Below are 19317 nucleotides of genomic sequence, written 5' to 3'. Positions count from 1 at the left end.
GAAATGTTGAGTGTTCACATTCATTTCAAGCATCCCCGTATAGTGGAGCTTCTGAACATAATGGAGAATGGAAATGAAAATGTTTTCCCTTTTTTCAAAAATAAAAATAAAAAAATAAGAGGCTTATTAGAGGGGACTTGGATTTGAAGCAGGGACCACTTTATCTGCCGTCAAACACTCTACCACTGAGCTATACCCCCCTGAGAGCAGATGCTTTCCCCATTGTAGCTGAAGCACATCAGTGATTCTAATAGCAGGGGCAGGTTCTCTCTGGACACAGAAATTTTTGGGGGAGTTGGCTCCTTTCTTTCCTCACCCTGGAGTAAATGCAGCTTTTTATTCCATGGTACATGTTTTATGGACTAACAACAGCAGCTTGAAGAAAGAGGAGAGTGAATATCTCACTCTCAGGGCTGACGGTGGCCACGTCCCCTCTGTCTGACCGTTGCCATTGCAGGAGAGAAGGTTTTAATGGAGTTGAATGCCCTGACTCAGCCTAGAGACACAGAAAGGTTTTGCTGTTCGTTGAACGGCAAAGGAAATTGTGTCTGTGTGTGAAACTGAGGAGGGACATGAAATGCCCACAGCGTGGCGCAATGCCCTAAGCTAAGGCAGGAGGGTGAAGGAATGGGGCTGAGGAATGACTAAAGTGGATTCACCTGGGATTGAAATGACATTTGTTTGCGTCCGGCAGTGAGAAATGTGACATTAATTCAGATGCAGGGTTGAAGCTTCTTTAGCTGCTTGTAGAACTTGAAGTTGATTTCCCAGAAGGGAGAAAGGGAAAGTCTGGGGTGGCCTTTAGTCCCTGGCTGGAGCAGTGTATGAAAAAGGCTCCAGAGACGCAGTTGGCAATTACAGGCCACTGAGCCTAACGTCAGTACCAGGCACATTGGGTGGAATTGTAGAGCCCAATGATTAGACACATCGGTGAACGGAATTTGCTGGGTGTAGGGGGTGGTTACCTGCTCCTGCCCTGCAGGGCTTGAAGCAGCCCAGGAGAGGGCTGGGGCTGGGACAAGGAGCCTGGGCTGATTGGGGGAAGCAGGCTCAGCTGTGGCCATGCCCCAGTCAGGCCCAGCTGGCCCCTAGAAGAGGTTGTGAGCCAGGAGCCCAGTCAGTCTCCCTCTGCTTGTAGTGAGAGAAGGGCCTGGCTGCAGGGACCCAAGCAAGACACCTAGAGTGGGAGCAGGGCTGGGGAAGGGCCAGAGGAGCTGGGAGCTCTGGCCTGGAAAGCCCCAGGCTGCAGGCCTGACTATAGGCTGAATAGGTGCAGGGCTGCAAGGGGGCAGCCCAGGGGGAAGCAGAGGCGGCAGGTCCAAACCCCTTTGCCTGTGATGAGTGGCTCATACTGCAGTCTGCCCCAGTGAACGGGGGCTGGATGGAGACTGGGCAGTAGCCAGGACTGAGGTGACATGGGGATAGTGGGTGGGGGTTCCCCTGGGAGGGGGAGACCCAGAACTGGGGGGGGTACTGCCAGGGGGTACTGCCAGGGTAAAAGGGGCACTGGGGTCAGGGGGCCAGCTGCGGTAAGGCGGATCACTGGCCTGCAGAGGGTGCTCTGAGGGCTGGAGAGCTAATTCCCAAGACGACCAGCAGGAGGTGCCGCCTGGTGAGTCTGCCCCCGCTTACATTGGGGAAGAATGAACATGGTTTTTGTAAAGGAAAATCATGCCTCACGAATCTACTATAATTCTTTGAGGAAGTCAACAAGCATGTGGCTAAAGGTGATCCCGTGGATATAGTATACTTAGATTTTCAGAAAACCTTTTACAAGGTCTCTCCCCAAAGGCTCAGAAGCAAAATGGGATAAGATGAAAGGTCCTCTCTGGGACAGGTAACTGGTTCAAAGGCAAGAAAGAAAGGGACGGATTTTCAGAATGGAGAGAGGTAAATAGTGGTGTCCCCCTGGGGTCTGTACTGGGACCAGAACTGTTCAACATACTCCTAAGTGATCTGGAAAAAGGGGTAAACAATGAGGTGGAAACATTTGCAGATGATACAAACCAACTCAAATTAGTTACATCCAAAAGAGAGTGCAAAGTGTGACAAAGGGATCTCACCAAACTGAGTGACTGGGCAGCAAAAAGGCAGATGAAATTCAATGTGGATCAATGCAAAGTAATGCACATGGGAAAACATGATCCCAATTCTACATCTAAACTGATGGGGTCTAAATTAGCTCTTACAACTTAAGAAAGAGATCTTGGAGTCACTGTGGATACTTCTCTGAAAACATCTACTCAGCGTGCATCGGCAGTCAAAAAAGCCAACAAAATGTCGGGAAGTCATTAGGAAAGGGATGGCTAGCAAGACAGAAATATATTGCCTGTGCATAAATCTCTGGTATGCCCACATCTTGAATACTGGAGCTGGTCCCCTATCTCAAAAAGATATATCGGAATTGGGAAAGGTACAGAAAAGGGCAACCAAAATGATTAGGTGTCTTGAACAGCTTCCATGTGAGGTGAGATTAATAAGACTGAGGGGAGTTTTCAGCTTGGAAAAGAGATGACTAAGGCGGGGCTAGGATAGAGGTCTATAAAATGACAGGTTTGGAGAAAGTAAATAAGGAAGTATCAGAGGGGTAGCCGTGTTAGTCTGGATCTGTAAGGAAGTGCTATTTACTCCTCATAACACAAGAACTAGGGGTCATCCAGTGAAATGAATAGGCAGCAGGTTTAACACAAACCAAAGGAAGTATTTCTTCACCCAACACACAGTCAACCTGGGGAAACTTTGCCAGAGGATGTTGTGAGGGCCAAGACTATAACAGGGTCCACCAAAGAACTAGATAAGTTGATGGAGGATGGGTCCATCATTGGCTATTAGCCAGGATGGGCAGGGATACAAAACCATGCTCTTGAAGTGTCCCCAGCCTCTGTTTGCCAGAAGCTGGGAATGAGCAACAGGGGATGGATCGCTTGATGATTCCCTGTTCTGTTGATTCTCTCGCGGGCACCTGGCATTGACCACTGAGGGAGGACAGGATTCTGGGCTGGCTAGACAATTGGTCTGATCCAGTATGGCTGTTCTGATGACCAATAGAGGGCAGTCCCCACCAGCAATATGTATATTTGGTGCACTGAAAGGGCCAACTTTCCAAAGCTGACCCAAAGGTTTAGTAAAAGTGTTTTGGAGAAAAACACTAAACAGAACAATGCGAATGAAAACTGGGAGCTATTGTTTAAGGAGCTTGTTAGATGGGGCATAAGCCCCATTGCCTAATTAGCTGAGCTTGCAATGGCCTTCCACTCAACTCCCTGACATTTCTCCGTCTGCAAATGTGGTAACTGTTTTAAAACCTAGATCCAATCAATTACAACACGTCAGGGAAGATTCTAGGCATCAATGATCTGATCATTGGGTTGATGGAGGTAAACAAGAGATTCCCATAAGGCTCCCTCCCTCCGTCTTCCCAAGAGCCACCCTTATCCTCTCTCCCCTTTCTGCTCCCGCATCCTCTGCAAACTTTCGAAGACAGATGTCTTGTGATGGCCTTTGCTCATGGGGATGTTGCCTAATGGTCAGGGTTTCAGTCCTTCGGGGTGGAAGGACGCAGCAGATGGCAGGGGAGCCCAGGGATCCCCATGGGCTCTGGCCCAGGCCACTTTGAGGGCAACACTTCCTACCACCCTGCTATTGTCCAAAGTTTGCAGTTTGTCACAGGAAGCTCTGAACGGTGTCAGCTCACTGCTTGGCACCTCTTTGTGGCTGGGTATGGCATGGCAGCTCTCTCCTTCTTGGGGTGGCAGCTGTGTCTGTTACGCTGACAGATCCGGGACAGTGACTTGTCTGTGGGTGGGATCGAACTGGGAACTCAGGAGCTTAGTGCATGGGCCTCCACAACATGAACTAAAAGCCACCTGGCTGCTAGCTAAGACTGTAGAGAAGACTTGTTTTATCTCTCCCTCTAAGTGATCTTGGTGCCACTAGCTGGGACACACCACCACAGCCTGGAGGTGTGTGGGTTACATACTGTGAGTTATTGGCTTTAATGAAGGTAAAGTGACACACCTGCAATGGAGACTCCAAGCATTGCTGTCACGGAGGCGGGGAACCCAGCGCCCTGGAGCTCAGCCTGGTACGGAGTCAAAAAGCAAACACAAAGCATGCTCATATTTATATAAACAGCAGCAAGCCAGCTCATACATAATGCAATAAGGACTTTCCACCCTCTGGGGCCGTCCCCTTGGCCAACAGCTTAGGGGCTTTCCACGCAGCGGTTCCAGCCGGTTATGGCAGGCTGGAACTGGCATGCCGTGTCCTACAATGACCGGGTGCTGAGAAAGCGAAACTGCCTAAGCTAGGCCGTAACAAAATCTTCCGTGGTTCCCTATCCTCCTACACCCCCTGAAACAATCCCCCCACAAGTGCCGCCCACCCCGTGGAAACAAACCCTCCTTCCCCAGCACTGTCCCGCCAAAACAGCGGTAATGAACCTTGCTAATATGTTATAGGGGGCCCCTAAGGTAGTATAGTTAAGGTAAAAGAAAAATGTTTTTTTGCTAGAAATAGAATAAGATCTTCCCCCCACTTGGTAATCAGTCGCCCTGTTGAGTGAATGAGGTGGGACTGAGGAAGGCGTGGAAGGCAGCACCTCCAGACAGCTGCACCCCTTGGAGAGGGGCTGGGAGCCAGACCAGATCAGCAGAACAGGTCAGCCAGCGACTCCTCGCTCGCCTCCTCAGCCCCCCGCTGCCTGCTCACCAGCCCCTCCCACTCACCTCCTCAGCCCCCCGTTCCGTGCCGCCGGCTCACCCGCCCACTCCCCTCAGTCCCCCACCCTCCACGGCTCACCTGCCTGCCCGCCCACTCGCCTCCTCACCTCTCCTCCCCCACCGCCAGCTCACCTGACCCCCCGCCAATGCCCACCCGCTTGCGACCTCAGATCCCCACTCCCCTTGGCTCACCTGCCCCCCCGCTCACCTCCGTTCCCCCCTCCCCTGCTCGCATACTGATCCCCCACCACTGCCCTCCCGCTCGCCTCCTCAGCTCTCTTCCTCCACTGCCAGCTCACCTGACCCCCCCCGGGTTACCTGCTGCAGTGCGGGCAGCCCCCCTGCCCAAGCTCACCTCGTCTCCGTCTCCACCTTGCTGGGCCTGAGCGCGAAGCCGCCACATGGCTTCTCTTCCCTCCACGGCTTCCTGCGCGCACAGCTGATTAGCAGGGGGAGGAGGGAAAGCGAGGCGGGGCATTCAGGGGAGGAGGCGGAGTGGAGGTGAGCTGGGGCCAGCCACCGGCTCACCTGCCCTCTCGCCACTGCCTGCCCCCTCACTTCCTCAGCCCCTCTACCCTGACCTTCTATTGTGCCATACAGGAGGCCTGTGATACGCAGGGGGTCAGATTAGATGCTCTAATAGTCTCTTCCGGCCATAAAGTCGACTCATTTCTGAAAATCTGAGTGTAGCATTGGGAGCAGCGTCTGATGTTTCCCTGTCTAGCCGGCTTGCTGCCTAGAACGAACGCTCCTTGAGTGGGGTGATCCACAGGGAGTAGCTCAAACCTCCAAAGTGCCTGGCTAGGGGCATGACATTGGCACAGCAAGGGAGGGGTGTGGCAGTGACATCACAAAGGCCTTTTGCAGGACCTCAGACTATTGGTCCAAGGTGGTGGGGAGGTGGTGACCTCACAGAGAGATGCTGACATCAGCCAGGCAGGACAGGGGCGAGGGGCCAGGGAAACCTCAGAGACCCCTGTGGCTTTGCTTCAGCAAGTCTCCTTCTCCAGGTCTCTCTTTGAGGACTGAGGGAGTATTCGGGTTCACGGATGTGAGCGCCAGGAGGAACCTCTTTCAAGTTTTCTCCTTCCCTTGTAGTGATTTTAGTAGAAAACAGCCGTCCCTGTTTAGAAGGTAAGAGCCTCCTGGAGGTTTGAAACCTGTTCAGTCTGATCCATCTGGTGAGAGTTGAATTCTGGGCATGGAAAACACGAGCTTAAGGAGGCAGAATTTTATTGCACACCTGGGATTTTGTCCCTTAGAATCACTGGGGACATTAGGGTTTGTCCTTTTTGTTTCACCTTTTCCTCCATCCATCTCTCCCTCCTTTCTCTTTGTCTCTTCCTTCTTTTGTCCTTTCTCCTGTTCCCCTCCCAATACCAGGAGGGGGCGGGGGGTGTTGCGGGGGAGTGCTCTGCAGCTCCCACTGTGGGAGAGCCACCCAAAAATGTGGGGCTGAAATAATCCTCGGGCAGTGATCCCCACCAGTGACCTGGGCCATCCTTTGGCCTCTCTGGTGAGAACCTTCAGCCTCAGTCTCTACCCTGATTGGCTGAGCAGAGGGTTATTGACAGGGAGGAGACTCAGGTCCTTGTTGGTCTCTTTTAAGACCAAGGAAATAAATCAGAACCAGTTCTGTGTTTGATGAATTTTGCTGCTTCTCTACATTAATGGTCTCTGAGCAGTTCATGATTCTCTCTGACATTGCAGTTCTCCTCAAATACTTGCTGAATAATTCCTGTGCACTGTTGTTGGTCTGGAGCTCATGTGAGAGCACTTTATTCAGGTCATTCAGTGTCTGAAATTCAAGATCCGATGGTTAGTTTGAAAATCAGGGCTCTTGGGTCCTATTCCCAACTCTGCCCCTGCCTGGCCGTGTGACCTAAGACAAGTCAATTCTCCTTTCTCAGCCTTAGCTTCTCCCTCTTTCAAGTAGGGATAATAATGATCCGCTCCTACCTAGCTCAACACACTCACTCTTCCCCAACACACACACTGTCTCCACACCACAGTTGAAAAGCAGCTGGTAATCTAGTAAGAGGCCCATGGAACGGTGGGATAGAGAAACCTGCATCGTGATGCTGTACCAGCCCGGGAGGCATTGCAAACCCTTCCCAAAACACCCTGCAGCCAGTTGCACAGTGGGATAGTTGCCCACAGTGCACTGCTCTCTGTTGCCATCCAAGATCTGCTAGCATGGATGTGCTCTGGGGACACAAGGGGCATAGGGAGGACATTCAATAGCTGTTTAGTTAAAACACTTTAACTAAAGCAGCAATGCCAGGGGGTTGGTGGCTCCTTTCTTTCCTCACCCTGGAGTAAACTCAGCTTTTTATTCCATTCTTGATGTTTCATGGAATAACAACAGATGACCGAAGAAAGACGTGGACAGGGTGGGTCTCAGGGGAGAGGCAGAGAGGTGTGGGGTGGTGGGCAGGGTGGGTTGCAGGGATGGGTCAGAGTGGTGGCGGCTGGTGGGCAGACCTTGTGGTAGGGGGTGGAGAGGCACGAGCAGGAGGCAGGAAGGCCTTGGGGGAGGAGGGGAGCGAGCGAAAGGTGGCTCAGCCGTCCTCAGCCAAAGAGGAAGAGCGGGGGTGGGAAGTGGCCAAACAGGAGCAAGGGGGGAGCACAGGTGGGGCCTTAGAGAGAGGAGAAGGGGGGGCAGTGCCATGGTCTGGGCATCAATGGGCCCCCCACTTCTAGGGAGCTTCCAGCGCTCACACCCAGCCTCCCCAAATGCAAGAACCATGGACCACCTATTCTCTTCATCTTCTCTAACCAAGCCCCGCCCCAAGCTATGTTGTTGGGAGAAGCCCTCCTGTTGGCACAGTGCTATCTGCACCGGGGTTAGGTTGATATAACTGCATTGCTTAGGGAGGTAAATTTTTTACACCCCTGAGTAATGTAGTTACACCGATCTAATTTTGTAGTGTAGATCTGCCCAAAGAACCTTGGGAGTAAAACTTCACCTGCACCTCTGCTTTACTGAATCCAAACACCAGCAAAGCTTGTCAGGCCCAGATGGAGGTTGGCAGAGAGTCAGGTATGTGCAGACATGATCCCCTCAGCAACTGCAGGCACCATGGCTTAGCTGGCTAATACCCCTGTTGTGTATACAGGAGATCCTGGGTTTAAGTTCCAGTGGTACCTTACTGAGTTGCTTTTGGGGCACCTGGTATTGGCTGCTGTCAGAAGACAAGATTCAGAGCTAGATGGACCTTCGGTCTAGCCTAGTATGGTTTTTCTTATGGTTTAAATTACACTCACAGGCACTGATGATAGAGTTACTGAAAGTTTGGGAGTTAGGAGCTGATAGGTCAGTGGTCCAGTCCCCTCTCAGATGACCCCGTCCCTCTGGGACAGGGGCAGGTCTGAGCTCTCACACCAGATGCTCATTGTGGCTGCCAGAATCTGTGGGCAGCTCGTTTAGTTTATGCCGAGGGTTGAGTCCTGTTTTGTGCACTGTCTGAGAGAATGAAAATCCTAAGCCACCCTTTGAAATAACAAAAGCAGCAGGAAGTGTTTCTGTCCCTCCCCGAAAGCAGACAGACCAATGGAGAAATGCCATGAGTCCAGGGTAATACTCCACTGCGGTTTTACCATTTCCACTTGCTAAACTCCCTCCCAACCTTCTGGGCTCCTGGAGCAGGGGACTGAGCCTGAGCCGAGACAAGGACACTGCAACTTTACAGCCCAAGCCGCATGACCCTGATTAATGTGACACCGGCCAGTCGTGGGTGTTTCATTGCACTGGAGACGTAGCCTAACGTTATGTCTGCACTGTGATTAAAACACCCAGGGCACCTGTCGCAAAGCCCGGGTCAGCTGATTCAGGGTTATGGGGCTTGGGCTGCAAGACTATAAAATTACAGGGCAGACAGATGGGCTTGAGCCCAACCTCTGAGACCCCATGAGGGGTGAAGGTTTCTGAATCCAGGCTTCAGTGTGAACACAAATATCTGCACTACAGTTTTTAGCCTCTCAGCTTTAGCTCCATGAGCCCACGTCAGATGGTCCAGGCCAGCCCTGCTGCCATCTTTATCCCAGGAGAGATGGACTCTAAGGGTAAGTCTCCATTGCAATGTAAGCCCAGGGGTGGCTCGCTGTGCTCAAAGCAGCACCCTGGAAGCCCCATATTCACCACTCTCCTATAATGATGATACGGTTTGTACAAAGTCTGCCTGGTGAGGTATCATTTCAAAAGTCTTGGTCTGTTGAACATTACTATTGTGTTGGATTGTGTGTGTAGCATTGGCTGGGAAGTTTTGCTCTGTGTGTGTTACTGAGATGAGGTTGGGAAATGCCCACCACCAGCCTTTCAGGTGTGACAACGGAGGAGCCAGACTCGCTGCTGGCCCATTAAAGGGATCCACACTCCCAAGGACTATCCCAGGAACCGTGTACAATGCAGACTTCTCCAAGATAGCACAGCGACAATGGGCACTGCTTGACTCACATCCTAGCAAAGGTACTTCCTAGCCAGTTGGAAGAAACTATGGAAGGGGGGGGGTAGAGACATGAATTGGCCTCTCTCCCCCACAACTCAACACCTGTAAACACATCTGGAGAACAAACACTGTTAGGTGTGAGAAGTATAAACTGTTCAATATGTTCAGTTAGTTGGTTAATAAGATGTTTATGAAGTAAATTGAAATTTAATGTGAATAAATGTAAAGTAATGCATATTGGAAAAAATAACCCCAACTATACATACAACATGATGGGGGCTAATTTAGCTACAACGAGTCAGGAAAAAGATCTTGGAGTCATCGTGGATAGTTCTCTGAAGATGTCCACGCAGTGTGCAGAGGCGGTCAAAAAAGCAAACAGGATGTTAGGAATCATTAAAAAGGGGATAGCAAATAAGACTGAGAATATATTATTGCCCTTATATAAATCCATGGTACGCCCACATCTCGGATACTGTGTACAGATGTGGTCTCCTCACCTCAAAAAATATATTCTAGCACTAGAAAATGTTCAGAAAAGGGCAACTAAAATGATTAGGGGTTTAGAGAGGTTCCCATATGAGGAAAGATTAAAGAGGCTAGGACTCTTCAGCTTGGAAAAGAGAAGACTAAGGGGTGATATGATAGAGGTATATAAAATCATGAGTGATGTTGAGAAAGTGGATAAGGAAAAGTTATTTACTTATTCCCATAATACAAGAACTAGGGGTCACCAAATGAAATTAATAGGCAGCAGGTTTAAAACAAATAAAAGGAAGTTCTTCTTCACGCAGCGCACGGTCAACTTGTGGAACTCCTCACCTGAGGAGGTTGTGAAGGCTAGGACTATAACAATGTTTAAAAGGGGACTGGATAAATTCATGGTGGCTAAGTCCATAAATGGCTATGAGCCAGGATGGGTAAGAATGGTGTCCCTAGCGTCTGTTCGTCAGAGGATGGAGATGGATGGCAGGAGAGAGATCACTTGATCATTGCCTGTTAGGTTCACTCCCTCTGGGGCACCTGGCATTGGCCACTGTCGGTAGACAGATCCTGGGCTAGATGGACCCTTGGTCTGACCCGGTACGGCCTTTCTTATGTTCTTATGTTAAATCACCGGCTTTAAAATAAGATCCAATCTGGAGCATATGAACTATTGACCACTGGACTCCATCTCTGAGAGGGGACTTGTTTACCACCAGGGGACAGGCTCAAACCAGTCCAAACCGGTTTTTCCCGCCAAAACCAGCCCTCAGCGTTCCATCTCCTCAGCACTTTTCCCGCCACAGAAGTGATATAAGGACGTGCTCAGCGCCTGCGCGGGGCCATCCCCCCCACAGCGATGGCCCCTCCACGGTCGGGTCTTCCCAGTGCTCCCGAGCCGGAGAGTAACGAACCCCCTCGGTCCCGCCGTGAGACTGAGGAACAGGAGGCCTGTCACCCCCATTCCTGCCATCCTGCATCCCTGGTGTCCAGCCTCCCACAGGGCCTCCCTGCCAGCGATGAAACCCACCCGTCGTCTGGACTCCCCAGTGCTCCTCCTCAACGGCTCTAAACCAGCCGGAGAGTGGAAGGTCCTGGGCCTCGCGCCGGCCCGTGGGACCCGCTGCACCTGCACAGGGGGGAAAGGTTTCTGTGCTGGGACATCGTTTAGTGTTTTCCGGTTTCCAAGGGAGGGTTTCTGGGCCTGAGCGTTAAGCTCCCAAAGCCAGTCGCTGTTTCATTGTATTCATTACGTTTGCATTTTCCCCTCTTCCCCCAGGTTTCTGTACCTTTACCCTGACTACACTTCCCTTTGTTTGTGCCAAACCCCCTTGTCTCCTCTTTATTGTATTTACAGCTCACAAGGAGGGAGGCTAAATCCACTGGTGATAGAGACAGGAGGGAGTCGAGTTTGTATCTTCTGAGAAAAGGGGCTTTTTCCTTTCCTATTTCTCCCCTGCCATTGCTAACGTTTTCCTTTTGAAGCGCTGCCTTATTCAGCTTGAGGTAACATTACCTTTTGAGATAAAAACTACGAAATACAGAACTAGAGAAATTTTTTAGAAATCTGGGATTTAGACATTTTATTTAAAACAAGGGGGGGTGTCAGAGTTTCTGAGAAGGTTTTTGTTTGCAAAAGGGAACAATGTTGGGTCTGTTATTGTACCAAGGGGGGAGATGGTTGTCTATAAAGGAGGGTGAAGACTAAATGCCTCTGAGGAGGATGGGATTTGAACCCATGCGTGCAGAGCACAATAGATTAGCAGTCCATCACCTTAACCACTCAGCCACCTCATCTGAGCTGTAAAAAAAGAGACAGGAGGAGAAATCTAAGGCCGGCAGAGATAGGGTCACTAAGGAGTTTCCCAATACTAAGCATAAGCAGGGACTGAATGAGCTCCCCCCTCACATCTAGTGAGGAGCTGGGGGAAGACTTCAGGAACAGGCCGTGTTTGCATAGACACCCCTACTCTGCCTAGCTATGCAGCATGAGGGGGCCGCTTCCCCAAAATGACCCGTTTGGGATGGTGGTGGGTTGCAAATCACTTTAGAATTGTTGGTGTCACTAGGCCTGAGTAAACCAAAGTTGTGACTTTGGGCCTGAAGTGAACCAAAGTTCTTACATCCTGTGAACTTTAACCAGTCTGCATGCTAACAGCCTAGAAGCAGAATTTGTGAGAGTCAGCTTTTTAGCAGACAGCTGCAGTTCCGCTTAAACTAGCAATAGTAGTGAGAAGGCGGGAGAAGGCTTCATGCGTCTGTGCTGTTCTGTGAAGGCCAACAGATAAACTTGTGGATGAGAACTTTTTCTAACACGCTGAAATGTAATGTTTTAAGTAACTGCTGTTGGGAAGGGAGGGGTGAGGGGTCAAACCGAACAAAAGGCTTACACAAACAAGGGGGGTATAAATGCTGGGACCCCGCCTGCGAGCGGGTGTGCAGGATTTGAGAATGCTTTTCTCCCTGGCACCTTACTTGGGCTCAAATGAACCTGGTTTTTGCTTCTCCACCCTGGTGTGATAATTAGTGCTATGCACACCGGGCAACGAACCTGCTGTTGCTCCGCCTCAGGCTCTTTGAGCCGGCAACAGTTTTGGCGTCCCTGGGTGGGCTCGAGGCAATATTGTGCCTTGCCCGGACTCCTCCAATGGCCGGTGGACGATGGTCACAGCCGACGCCCAGCGCGCACCGGTGCCTTTACCGGGGGCCTCGGCAGAGACGCGTCAGGCTGACCTTGGAGGACACAACGGTGCAACACACTCAGATAGTGGAGAAGCAGCTGCGGGCGACGGTGGGGAACCGGTCTCGTGGATAAGGTAGGAACAGTCCAGTGGTATGGACTTTTGCCTGAGGTTGGGGACGCCCAGCCGTTGTAATTCCCACTAGACGAGAGAGCGTTCTATAGTGGGTCAAGGGCAAGCCTGTGGTATGGGGCAGGGACAGAGTACAGGCAGGGCATGGTGTACACCCTTAGAATGCATTCTTGTGAATTGGAAAGTGTTTGAATCAGATCCATTGACTAAGAGTACACTGAAAAGATTTTGTACAGTAGACTGGCCTCAGTATCAGTTAGAGAGCCAGGAAAGGTGGCCACCAGAAGGATCACTTAATTACAACATGATCCTTCAATTATTTCTGTTTTGTCAGCGAATGGGTAGCTTCTGAAGCTGTTTGTATGTAGAGCTCTTGTAAAAAAATCCCTCATCATATGCCCCAGAGCTGCACTGGGAGGAGGACTGTCCATGGGAATGTCTGTCTCTGCTGGGCTCATGCCATTTGAATTTATTGACTGTGCAGCAAGATAAGATGCATCGTGGCAATAGGAAACAATGGCCTTGGTGTGTGTGTGTGTGTGTATACCTGTGTGAGTGTTCGTTACTGGAAGACGCCCAGATTGCCCTGTGAAGCGATTGCTAATGATCAGGAGTAGTCTAACGCAAGCCCAGTAACTAGTGGATCTTTAGGAGATCCGACCCACGGTGGGCTGACTCAGCCTGGCATCGTCCGGCGAGGAAGCTGCCTGGGTCTAGGAATGTGTGAACCCATCTTCCCCCCCCCTTCCTTTCCGTGTGGGCTACTGACAGTCTGATCATCTCATTGGATGCAATTAGAGTATACGGCGCTGTGTCTCCCAGAGACTAGCCGACGCTCTTTGCTGAAATGGGGTGTAGGAGAGTCAGTCATCCTCGTTAGTCTCCCCTGTGTGAATGTTCTGTAGGGAGAGATTCTTAGTTTATGAGCCGCTAGCGCGGACAGGGTACCCTCTCTGTGTGTGTAAGTGGAAAATGGGTAAGAGACAGTCTAAAAATTCTACCTCACCCCCTAAGGGTACCCCAGCATAGTACATGTACGTACATTATGGTCCTAAAACCTGCAGGTATTTAGAGAATTGGAATCTTCACATGTGTGAAAATCCATCTAAACAGTGCCCATTAGAAGGTATCTTCAATCTAGATAAGATCATATAGCTCAGAGGAGCTTTTAATCACCAAAAAAAAAAAGCCTCTGACACAGTGTGAGCAATTTGTCTAGGAACGGGTTAATTTGAAACTCGGCTAACCCCAGAGATAAAGAGAGAGCTGCTCTGCGTACAAGGTCAAGAGCCTGCACAAACTATGCTAAGTAAAACTGCTTTCAGCCCCAGCTGGTTGTGGAAAACAGAGACAAAGGCAAACCAAAAAGCAGTATAAGTTACAGAACTGAGATTGCATTTGCAAAGCTTAACGGTTCAGTGAGATCCAACAGTTTTTGCAACCCCGAAGCCATAGGGCAGCTGACCTGAACTGGAATCTCTGAAAGAGACGCCGCAGGAGAGTCCAGGGTGTAAAAGAACAGCCATCCCAAGAGTGGAAGCATGTTGGAAATTCTGGACAAGCTGTATACAGGATAATCTCCCGTCCACCTATTTCCCTTCTCTGAACATTATACACAGACATGCCAGTCTGGATATGTGTAAGTATTAAAGTAGCTTAAGGCTTGGGGCATTCATATTTTTCCTGAGTGATGTGGGAGTGTTCCCAATACTCTCCATTGTTGTTTTATTATTTTTAATGAAGCTTTAAAATTTGGATATATGGTGTGATTTCTCTACCCCCCCACCCCCACCCCCGTCCTGCAATGTCAGTTTGATCACCTGACATAAGGGATAATTGGTAACAGAAATTTGTCACAGTTTGGTGAGCAATAGAGAATGGGGGAGCCCTGCAGAATTTACACCATCTATCTGTTTTACCCTTGTTATTTTATGTTTGCTTTGTTTGGTATTGTTGGTATTATATGATAAGGATTGTATGATTAAAGGTGAGCCCTAATAGAATAAGGAAACACTATCTGGTTTTGGTGCACTATCTAGTTTTAGCTCTGTTCTGTTTAACCGGTTACTGTTGGTTTTTCTGCTCTGTTTATTTGGGCGTTGGGTGTGTGGGCAGAACTGAACTTCTCGTTCGTAATTCCTCAGGGTGGAAGCCATGTGTGCGATGAAGCTCTGAGGTTGTATTGAGATAATTCTGTCCTGCCCCCCCCCCCCGTAACGGACAATGTAATAGAAGTAGGAAAAATCTGGCTTAGACTGTAATTTTCTCTGCTCTCTGTGTAATTTTCTTTTCTGTTTAAGTGTCAGCAGACAAATGGGTGGGTCTCTGGGTAGACCCCCTTTAGGAGTTTGGATTGTGTGTTAAGTAAATGGCCTTTACCCAATGGCCGTGTATTTTTGCCAGGTGGCAAGCCTTACTAGGGAGGACTTGAGTAGTTTTGGGAATAAAATGTTTTAGGGAAAAGACCAGAAGGGTGGGGGGTAGTTGTGAAGCCCACCCTCCTAGCTAAACTGGTAGTGGAATAAGTTTGTGTCCAGGATAGGAACAGTTCAGCGAGAAAAGCAGGATCGGGCCCAGGCAGGCAGGCAACAGAGAGATTGGAAAACAGGTTGGAAACTTTTAAGGGTGTAGTGGAAAGAAGGAGTAAGTGAGTATAAGCATGAAAATTTCAAATACTCAGGAGGATATTTGAAATGGTGATTTGAATTGGTAAGTGGCTGCTGAAGGAAAAAGCAAGTGATTTAAGGGAAAGTGAAAAGTTAACTCTTTAGTTGCTGGAGGGAACAGCAGTTGAACTTTGTAAAAATGCTAAAGAGAAGTTTTTGGTGTCTTTGAAATGTTTGTAAATAAATTCAGGCAAAGAAAATATGGGGTAATTCTCCTGAATTAACAAGAGTATTCGTATATTTTAAGTAATGATTGACTGCCCAGAAGGGATAGACTTTTGCTTTGTCTTTCAGATAATCAAAGAAAACTAATGCCAGCTGAACAGCATTCAACATATCATGCATTTACTGACAGAGTAACAATTATGTTTTGTGTTCTATGTTCTGTCTTGTGGTGTTTGTCTCAAGTGGCCAGAATTGTTGTGTTTAATATTTTTATGGGATGGTCTAATTTAAAATCAAGTGGCAGTGTTAAATTGAAATGCAGATACTTGTTTTGTTCAATTTAGAATACAGAGTGTTTGGATATATCAGAAAAATGTGATATACTAAAGTCTAATACATTTTCTTAAGTAAGAGAAAGAAACTTCATTGGCCAAATCTTTTAATTTAGAGTGGTTATTAAAATTTGCATACTAACAGTCTTTGAAAGCAAGGACATGGAAAGTTAACCCACTCCCCATATTGTACATGGGATCCTTCTGGCTACCTCAGACTTCTAGCCAGAGGGCTGGGATGGTGGAAAGCTATTGGACTAGAGGTTGTATTAAGTGAACTCATCAAAGTGGGTGTGCTTGTCCTGGCCTGTTGTTCTAAAGCTCTGTAATAAGGTTATTTTAGTAAAAGGGTATATGTGGCATACATTAAATAAGACTAATGTACTGTGTATGTGTTCATTGTTAACAAAAGGTGTATAAGTAAAAGTTTCCTTTATAGGTTAAAGAAAAAAATGGGAAAAGGAAAAAGAATGAGTTAACTGAAGAAAAAATAATAGCTAACATGCTAAAATAAACTGGCCAAGATTTGTGCTGAGACAAACTTAAAGTGGCCAGATGCCCTTCCTTTGGCACTAATAAGTATAAGAACCATTACTTGGCTAAAAACCAGAAAAAGGGGGGACTTAAATTTGCCCATGCAACTATAAAATTTGTAAAATCTGCAAAGACACTAATGCAATGTGTTAGGTTTTTTTTTTCTCACAGGTAAAGAAGAAACAACCCAAAGATCCTAGCAGCCCTGCCCACTCCTTGGAACCAGAAGACTGGGTCTACATAAAGATCCATCAACGAAAGACTGCCTTGGCTCCACGCTGGAAAGGCCCTTTCCAAGTCCTCCTGTCTACCAACACTGCTGTGAAGTGCCAAAGACTGACTGCTTGGACCCAGGATTCTCACTGCAAAAAGACCCCTCCACATCAGAAGAATTTTCCTATTGATGATTAGCCTATTCTTTCTTCTAGTTCTACTGTGCTTCTGGACAGCTTCTGGACAACCTCTCCCTTGTCCACTGACAGACCAACTGTGCCTTTAGACTTTTCTAGAAAAAGCAAAGCCATTACAGGGTGATATGTGCTGGAAACCTCTCCCCTGTAGGATGCTAAACCACAATTGTTTTGGGAAAGAAGAAGAAACACTCACTCCACTGACATTGCCAAAGTCCAGGAATTCCTGACTAAAAGGACATTGAGAACTGACCCTGGTGAAGAAACAAAGAATTGTACACTGGCAAGGAAGAAATTTATGGGACCCATGATTGGGAATGTGGTATTAATTGACTTTTGGGGTTTAATCTACAGGCTGTGCCCTGTGTTTTGGATAAATCCTTCAGTATGTATTGCCCTCCCTAATTGGATTTTAAATGACATTGCCCTTATCCAGTTTTCAAATCACTTCTACATACCCAGATTGCTCACAAGGGGCTGCCATTAGATTAGCACAACAGAGGGCCTGGGTTATTTCCTCTGGAAAGAAAGAGAATTGAGCAGATCCCTGTGGGCTAGGGCCAATATCTTAAAAGCCAAGAACATGATAAGAAATTGGGCCAACTAGAAAAGGCTACTAGCCTTATTCTTGAAACTCAGCTATTTTAAGTACAGGCTGGAGTTGGTGAGTTATATGTCATTTCAGCCCTTAGTTCTATGACCCAGAAGTTACTGACAGAGATGGTATTGAATATCACTGAGGCTGGGAAGGTATTGCAGTGGGATCTAGACCAGACTTGGCCCATTGCCCTTACAGATGCATCAGGAATACCATCTGATCTGTGGTCATGAAGACATACTTGGACACTTTCTGGATGGAAGTGGGGACATTCAGAGTGCTCCTTCCAAGCATATGGACCGGTTAGGGTGGGTGTGGGCTCCCACATACCGAATCCTGCTGGGTTCATGGGGAGCATGCATGTGGGACTGAATTATTCACCGAGACATCTGGGAAATTAAACCACTTGGTATACCTACCTGATTTATAGTGAGCGTCCCAATCCCTTAGTTGTTAAATGAACATTCCACTCTTTTGTCCATGCATTCATTCCTGGGTTGGGAGTAACTAAGCTCAAAAGAGCAGTTGTACATATATCTGTAAAGCTTCATTGTTTTTTTTGTTTTTAAAGTCTGAGAAAACTCGCCAAAAGTTTGTTGAGTATTCTCAAAGGGGGGAATTGTTGGTGCCACTAGGCCTGAGTAAACCAAAGTTGTGACTTTGGGCCTGAAGTGAACCAAAGTTCTTACATGCTGTGAACTTTAACCAGCCTAAGATGCTAACAGACTGCAAGCAAAATGTGTAACTGTCAGCAATTTCAGCTTGCAAATGCAGGAGTTTGAAACAGCAGAAGCGGCGGGGAGGAGGGGGAGAGGGGGAAGGAAAATCTGTATGCGTTTGTTCTGTGAAGGCCAGAGATAAGCTTGTGGATGAGACCTTTTCTAACACGCTGAAATGTAATGCCTAATGTAGCTGCTGCTGGGAAGGGAGGGGTGAGGGGGAAAACCGAACAAAAGGCTTACACAAACAAGGGGGGTATAAATGCTGGGATCCCGCCTCCGCGCGGGTGTGCAGGATTTGAGAATGCTTTTCTCCCTGACACCTTATTTGGGGCCCAAATAAACCTGGTTTTGCTTCTCCACCCTGGTGTGATAATTAGTGCGACGCACACCGGGCAACGAACCCTGCTGTTGCTCCGCCTCGGGCTCTTTGAGCCGGCAACACAAGGGTGGGGAGGAATCCACTTTAGTCCCGCTGTGCTGCCGGTAGTGGTGGCAGGAGCCCCCAGGCCCTTTCAAATCGCCTGGGGCCAGCTGCTCAGGCTTTCTGACTTCCTGATGGGGAAGCAAAGGGAAGGCACATGTGCCCCTCATGAGCAGTTCTGGGGAGTCTTTTTGTGGCTCCTGGAGTAGGCAGTAGAGAGGTGCAGCCCCACCACCAAGTCTGTTTCACTGGAGGAGAGTGGGGGCTGCAGGGTGATCTCCCACCTCCGTGCATCCAGCAGCCTGTGCTCCCCCCTGCCATGCTGGAGCCTCCACACTTATTTATTGACAAATAAAATTTGCAGAATTTTAAAATATTGTGCACAGAATTTTTTTGGTGCAGAATCTCCTCAGGAGTGTTGGTGTCACTAGGCGTAGCTACCAGGTAACTCGGGGGGGTGGAAGACCACGAGTGTCGATGAGGCCCCCCTGCTCTGGGTCTAAGTGAGCCACAGTAACTCCATCTTGTGAACTTTAACCAACCTGCATGCTAACAGCCTAAAAGCAAAATCTGTGAGAGTCAGCTTTTTAGCAGACAGCTGCAGCTCCGCTCATACTAGCAACAGTTAGTGAGGAGGCGGGGGAAGGAAGGGGGAGAAGGCTTCATGTGCTGAACTGCCAAGGCCAACAGATAACCATACGAATGAGAACTTTTCTAACAAGCTATAATGTAATGCCTAATGTAGCTGCAGTTAACAAGGGAGGGGTAGAGGGGGATTGAAACAAAGGCCTTTACAAACAGCTTGACATATAAAAAGGGGAAACTGCTTGTTTTTGTGGCGCTGGATCTGAGATACTAATTCTCCTAGTGCCTGCTTTGAGATCTCAAAATAAACTTGGTTTTTGCTTCTCCACCCTGGTGTGTCAATCAGTGCTACGCACACTGGGCAACGAACCACTGCTGCCTCCTCGGGCCCTTTTGGGCCGGCAACAGTTTTGGCGTCC

General features: G+C 48.6%; 1 non-coding gene and 1 pseudogene across 1 annotated transcript; one reads left to right on the top strand and one right to left on the bottom strand.

The window, feature by feature from the left end:
- The window catches only part of LOC123352652, a 209946-nt pseudogene that overhangs the window by 161487 nt on the left and 29142 nt on the right, over positions 1-19317 (top strand).
- Positions 11368-11449, bottom strand: TRNAS-GCU. The gene has a single exon. It is a non-coding gene; the product is annotated as a tRNA-Ser (tRNA).

The sequence above is a fragment of the Mauremys mutica genome, chromosome 18 (assembly GCF_020497125.1).
Source record: "Mauremys mutica isolate MM-2020 ecotype Southern chromosome 18, ASM2049712v1, whole genome shotgun sequence".
Lineage (NCBI taxonomy): Eukaryota > Metazoa > Chordata > Testudines > Geoemydidae > Mauremys > Mauremys mutica.
Note: the sequence above shows the minus strand (reverse complement) of the source record. Positions and strands in the feature narration are given on the sequence as shown.